The sequence below is a fragment of the Rhinoderma darwinii genome, chromosome 2, assembly GCF_050947455.1.
Source record: "Rhinoderma darwinii isolate aRhiDar2 chromosome 2, aRhiDar2.hap1, whole genome shotgun sequence".
NCBI classification, from domain to species: Eukaryota; Metazoa; Chordata; class Amphibia; order Anura; family Rhinodermatidae; genus Rhinoderma; species Rhinoderma darwinii.
The window spans coordinates 52,974,315-52,981,543 of NC_134688.1; the positions used below are offsets into that span (position 1 = coordinate 52,974,315).

The following is a 7,229-nucleotide window of genomic DNA, read 5'->3' on the forward strand; positions in this document are numbered from 1 at the left end:
ATTACAAAATGTTTTCAATGTCTGACTCGTCCTGTGATAGAAAATGAAAGGTGTGAAAGTAAATATATTATTATTCATTATGGATATGGGGTTATTTTATGTTTATTCCATTATGTATTTTACAGACATTTATGACATCTGAATATGTGGCACCAGTGACAGCCGACATGCTAGGACATACACTGTATATATGTAAGTATTATAGCAAATGACAACCTATAGAAATTCTATAATCTGATGTCATCCAGAATGTTCCTATAGAGACACATGACAAGACTGTGGGAACAAATTCCCCAATGTTGTTCATCCAGGGCCTGTTTTAGTGGTGTGCGACCTGTGCGGTTACACTGGGTGCATCACCTGTCACTAATGAATGGGGCGCCACTGGTCTTGATGTCTGGGGCACCCATTGCTTGAACACTCAATCCCACTCTTCATGTAAAAAAAGTAAAGGGCACTGCTAAGGATGCAGATACAATTCCTTGATAATGGATTACATTACAGTGTGGCAGACAATACTTGTCTGGCAGTGTTATTTGGGCACTGTATGATTGCAGTATTTGAGTACTATATTCTACGCCATAAAGCTGAATTCAGACGCTGCAGATTTGCTGCACGGCAAAATTCACAAGTGTTACAGGTGAATAGTTACAGTCTCAAAAACTCATCCACATGTAGCAAAAGTAAACGCTGGGAATTTTGCTGCAGCTTTATATTATTATTATTATAGAAATGCTCCATAAAGAAGATATTATGGTATTAGTAATATATAAGGGACTTGTTATTTATGTAATTTCCTAATACACATTTGGCTTATGGGGGAGCACACAGCGCACACAGAGTGTCTACATTACCAGTACTGCAGTCTGTGCGCCACCATACAGGTCCGTCCACATGAAGTTGCTGTGTACATGAGCCCTAATGTACATTTCCTTCATCGTTGGGTGGTCTATACTGAGCACACGTCTGTCTGGAGAAATAAAACGACACAATTATTGTTTTTTCCAGAACACCTTAAGATCGGCTGCCTGCTGCCAGGGGGACTCTCTGAAGCAATATTTCATCTATGCAAGGTGCGTCTCTTATTAGTTACTATATGCAGTATCCACCAATACCCTCCACAGTTAGAATGACACTTTTTGTATGTCCTGGGTCAGAATGCCCCTTTTGTATGGCCCCACAGTAATGAAGCCCCCTTTTCTAAGCCCCGACTCAGTCCTTTTATCCCCCATATTAATAGTGCCCCCTTTGCTCCTATAAAATAAAAAATTATACTCACCTAATAGACGACCAACCGGGTCAGACATTTTGCTTCCTCCCTGCGCCGTTATTGTTTGTCCAATTTTTAGGGGTGTATGGAGCTCCAGAGCTGTGGGCCACCCCAAATCCCTGGACCCCAGCCGGTCATCCTATTTACCCCTTTGGTAATTTTACACTGGTTGGGGACTGGACTCGGTTCTAGATAGAAATGTTGCCATTGATTGAGATTTGTCCTAATACATTGTCTTTCTTTCTCCTAGAATTAATTCCTCATAAGAGTTAATGATAACCACACGTCCCAGGAGGGCAGATCAAAGATTAAGCAGAGCCCTCCACCTCACATCACATAACGTTCTACATTCAGTCGGATGTATTCAGTAGGAGAGTCCAAGGTCAGTGTATTTTATTAACTGCATCTCTAAATGATCACATAGTGTGTATTACTGGTCAATACTGAAGAGGGCACTACCACCATAGATGGCCTGGGCACCCTCAACTTACACTGCCGATCCGGCATTTAGGGCCCAAACCTATAATATAAAAAAATAGAAAGATACAATCCCTAGTTTATTGACTGGGTGATGTTATTTGGGCACTGTATGATTAAATTATTTGGACACTACATGGTGCATCATAAGGGGGAGGACGTCACAGATACTGCACATGTCACCAATAAACCTAAGGCCGGCCCTGGATGTGACACAATAGCTGCCACGTGACATGCCATCCACACGGACATGACCGCTGTGGCCTAGCAACTAAAGACAACAGAACCATCAGCGCAGGAGCCACAGGGAATTTAAAAAATGAGTAGGGACAATTTGTTATTTTTAGCCATATGCGGCTTAGACTAAGGTTTATGAAACTGTCAGAAAACCCCTTTAATAATTATTTTGTCTGTTGAATCCAGAAATCCAATTTACCATTTTCTACTCTCTCTACTCCAGTCCAAAAGACTCCACAAAAGACAAATTAGAAGTTTTCCATTAATCATAAGATTATATAGAAGAATAACAATAAGCTCCTGGTCCCTGATACAAAATCTATACCAGGGTCCTCCAACTATTATGTGCCATTATACTGCTGGTGTTATTTGTGTGGCAGAGGGGCATTGGACTCGCCCTGTGATAGAAAATGAAATGTGTGAAAGTAAATATATTATTATTCATTATAGATATGGGGTTATTTTATGTATGTGCATTAAACCCATTATGTATTTTACAGACATTTATAACATCTGAATATGTGGCACCAGTGACAGCCGACATGCTAGAAGATCCACTGTATATATGTAAGTATTATAGCAAATAACAACCTATAGAAATTCTATAATGTGATGTCATCCAGAATGTTCCTATAGAGACACATGACAAGACTGTGGGAACAATCTCCCTGATGTTTTCAATAGGCTGAACATATATTTGTTGATATGATGAACCATACTAAGCGCACGTCATAATATCTTCACAGTTTATACTTTTTGTTCCAGAATTTCTTGAGATCGGCTGCCTGCTGCCAGGGGGACTCTCTGAAGTAATATTTCATCTATATGCGGTATGTCCATCATTAGTTACTATATAAAGTATCCACCAGTAGCTCTGTACATTGAAAAAGTAATGAGCGGGCAAAATGCCAAGAAAGGCGTAGCAGTGGGGAACCTTGGATAGTTGGTAGGAATAGGCATAATGTAAGTTAGGGGTATCTTTGTCCAAAATGCTGGCCACATGGCTCGGTTTGGAACTGAACGTAGGTGTAAGTTAATTGGGTGAGGGAGTGTAGGGGGATTTTAGACAGCTTTGGTCTGCCAAGAACATTTGCGATGTGTCAAGGCCTGGATGCAATAGACAAGGACTTAAGTGAGTTTCATTACACAGTCATAATCTGTAGGCATAGGTGATAATGGACACTGGCAGAATGTTTTTATATTTACAGCACTCAAGCGGAAAGCAATGGAAGGTGCCAGGATATTGTCACGTATAGAGCCCCCACAAGTCATGCAGCACAAGGACCTGGACTTGGGGTGTACTGGATTGTTTGGAGCAAATGGCATCAAGGAAGCAAGGCAGGTATCCTCAATGGTATCATTCTAGCAAAAATTTGAGGGAACATGGCACGATGATGGGCCAAGTGCCAGGATCCTTGCGCAGGGATCCAGGGTCGATGAAGGCAGCAATATCCCAGTAGGGCCTCATAATCTCAACATGGGAGAGGGACACCTTGGGGTTGCCAAAATGTTTAGAACACGGGGTACTGGCACAATGTTTGGAATTACAGGAGCAGCGCATCTGGATGTAAAGAGAAGCAGAAGAAGGCAACAGTAGCTGGTTGAGTCTGATTCTGATCTGTCAGATGATAATAAGTGGTCTGATGTTGGGGATAGATGGGCTAATGGGCAAGACGTTTAAGATGCTGAAAAAAATGTTTACGCAGGATAAAGTAAAAAGGTAAAAGCGAGGAGGCGTGATACCGAAAGCCAATCCTTTACTGGAAAGAGGGGGTAAAGTTTGGGGCCAGGAAACATGTTTGTTGATTTCTACCTACACACACTTGTCCCAGGAAATGTTGGGAAACATAAGGGAGGAAAGGCTTGTCTAGTTTTTGTGATGTCTATGGAAGATTTTGTTTAGTATTGCAGTGTTATGGTGGTGGAGCAGGACCCCCTTATTGATCAGGTGCCAATAAAAAGGGATGGTGCCTGTGAAGCAGGCTGGTAAGTATAAAAAAAAATACATCTGTCGCATCTAAAAGAGGCATCAGTAAACGATGAAATAGACAAGGAGTTGAGTGAGTTGCATCATTAAAGCAGAATCTGCAGGCACGGATGACAATGGATACTTGCAGAATGTTTTTTGTGCCTACAGGACTCAAGTGAGAAGCAGTGGAAAGGACCCAGATATCGCCACGGATAGGGCGTCCACGAGTCATGCAGCACAAGGAAATGGACTTCTGATGTAATTGACTGTTTGGAGGAGATGGCGTACATTTGCGAAGAATGTAGTTGGCTTTCGAAGCGCGTAAGCAGTCTTGTATCATCACTTCAACATGCCGTGTGGTTTATAAAATGTTTTTCTAATAAAGTCATCACATTGTCATGAGGATTGCTGGACCGTATTTTCTTCTGTTTACTGTATATTTATTGGACAGTGCTAACGCCATACAGCCCTCCCTGTAGAGAACGCCATACAGCCCTCCTGTAGAGAACGCCATACAGTCCCCCTGCAGAGAACGCTATACAGCCCCCCCCTGTAGAGAACGCCATACAGCCCCCCCTGTAGAGAACGCCATACAGCCCCCCTTGTAGGGAACGCCATACATCCCCCCCTGTAGAGAACGCCATAGAGCCCACCCCCTGTAGGGAACGCCATACAGCCCCCCTGTAGGGAACGCCATACAGCCCCCCCTTTAGGGAACGCCATACAGCGTTCCCCCCCCCCTGTAGAGAGCGCCATACAGCGTCCCCCCTCCCAAAAAAATGTGAACTACAGTGTGTCCTACAAAATACATGTATCCCCTATCCACAGAATAGGGGATAGATGTGTGATCGCTGGCAGCGAAAGCTGTTTCTATCCTCTCCTCAGGGTCCCCGGCAGTCACTGACAGCCGGAGACCCGACATTCAGCAGCCCGATCGCGCGGTCAGTAAGTTAAAACCGGAGTCGTAAAAAGTCTATGGTTCGGGTTTTAAGGACCCTGACCGCTGGCCGTAAAAATACAGCCAGCGGTCGGGAACCAGTTAATGGCAGAGCGGGGAGATACCTCCCTGCTCTGCCGTAGTGTTCAGTGGCGTCCCGCTGTAGCAGCCATAGCGGCTGCCAGCGGAGCCTCCGGCCATGGTGGTCGGCCCGTGCCGGCGGGCAACACGGGCCCCCTCATGCCGCGGGCCCCGTAGCAGCCGCTACGGCTGCTATGGCGGTAGTTACGCCACTGCTCAGTACATATATACAACACCAAAAAAAATCTCAGTGTTATGACTGCGGACCTCTGTCGCTCACCCTGTGATGAACGGCCGCGACCGCAACTTCCTGGCCACCTCCCCAGAGACCACGGCTGGCGCGGCCTTCCCTTCCTGGAGTGTGCGAGGAGTGCCTTAAAGGGCCAGCGTGCGCACTTCCTAAAAGTTTTCTATCCTACCCCAGTGCACCCTGGATTATAAAAAGGTCTCTGCCCTTCCACTCCTTGCTTGAGCGTTGTTTGTACTTTTCCCATGTTTGTATTGCAAAGGGTCCCTTAGTATTGCTTGATCCCAGAGTTCCCGTTCCCTGCATCCTATTTCCTGTATCCCTTGCTGTTTCCTAACTGTGCCTGCCTTTTATCAGAGTCGTGTGGTACCGCCGGCTGGATATGCCACATCTGTGTGTCATCTACCATTCCTGGTGCCATCCGCTTCGTCTGGCGCAACCTGCCACACCTAGCCCTATCTGAGCCGGAGCCCACGGCCTAGTGGGTCCACATACGGATGTAGCCATCTTTAACTTGACTCTGATAACTTGTTGCAGCGTGATATCACACAAAAATAACCATTGAGAAGTCATTGAAAAGGTCAAGATAAGGGATCTTTCCACTGTGTATTTAATGCGTTATTAGTCAAGCTAAAGTCAGCTACATATGTTCCTTAGATTGTGACAGTATGCTCAGGCCATGGAACCCGCTGGCCAGCCTAAGACCACAGTTCAGGTCATACACTCTTCCTGTGTCGACTTCATCTCAGGTACCCGCTTCTGACTCTGCATATGGGGACTTCCTGCAAATCTGGCAACAGACCCGGTCCTCTATTTTGCTGGTGGTCGAACGCATGAAGCGAAAGGCAGATACTAGGAGAAGAGAGCCGCCTCAGTATCTTCCGGGGACTAAAGTCTGGCTGTCCTCTCGGAACATTCGCTTGAGGGTGCCCTCATACAAGTTCGCTCCCAGGTTCCTTGGTCCTTTCGAGGTCCTGCAACAATTTAACCCTGTCTCCTATAAGCTGCGGCTGCCTCCTACCCTCAGAATCCCTAACTCCTTCCATGTGTCCCTCCTGAAACCAGTGGTCCTGAACCGCTACAGCAAGACCTCTAGTTCCACAGTTGCTCCCAGCGGTCCTTCTGATGTATTTGAGGTAAAGGAGATCCTGGACCGCAAGAGAGTAGGAGGAAGGACTTTCTATTTGGTGGACTAGAGAGGGTTTGGTCCTGAGGAGAGGTCCTGGGAGCCAGAAGAGAACCTCAGTGCTCCTGCTCTTATTAAAAAGTTCCTCTCTCACTCTGGCCCAAAGAAGAGGGGGCGTAAGAGGGGGGATACTGTAGCGCCCATGGCTGCGGGCCGTCGAGTTTACTCACCTCCCGACGCCCGCAGCCATGGATCTGTGAGCGCTGGCCTCCGTCTCCCTCCTAGGAGATGCCAGCGCTCACTTCCGCTCCGTTCGGCTAGATCCCGTAGGGTGCGCGCGCACGCTCGCGCCCGGCCTTAAAGGGCCAGCGCGCGCAATTAGAAAATTGTCATCACCATCAACTGCCACGATTTCCTGGTCTATAAGAAGGCCCCTGGCCTTCTAATCCTTGCCTGAGCGTTGTTAGTCTTTCCCAGTCTGTCTCGCAAATGGTTCCGTAGTGTCTCCCGTTCCAGCTGTTACCCATGCCCTGTTACCGTTCCTGTATTCCGTGTTGTTCCTGTGCCTACCCGCGTTCAAGTGTCTTCTGCCACGTCAAGTGGCATCTGCCACGTCAAGTGCCATCTGCCATGTCAAGTGCCATCTGCCACGTCAAGTGTCTTCTGCCACGTCAAATGCCATCTGCCACGTCAAGTGTCTTCTGCCATGTCAAGTGCCATCTGCCACTTCATGTGCCATCTGCCACGTCAAGTGCCATCTGCCACGTCAAGTGTCATCGGATACTGCCCGCCACGTCTGGCGCCACTTGCCGCACCTGCCTCCATCCATGCTGAAGCCACAGCCACCACCCGGACTATTTCAGGTACCCAAGCATACTGTCTGCC

At 46.9% G+C, this 7,229-nt stretch overlaps 1 long non-coding RNA gene across 1 annotated transcript; it reads left to right on the forward strand.

The window, feature by feature from the left end:
* The first annotated feature begins 1,502 nt into the window (after nt 1-1,502).
* LOC142740545 (uncharacterized) lies at nt 1,503-3,965 on the forward strand. The gene is made up of 3 exons (XR_012880763.1): nt 1,503-1,652; nt 2,485-2,551; nt 2,750-3,965. It is a non-coding gene; the product is annotated as an uncharacterized LOC142740545 (long non-coding RNA).
* The last annotated feature ends 3,264 nt before the right edge of the window (nt 3,966-7,229 follow it).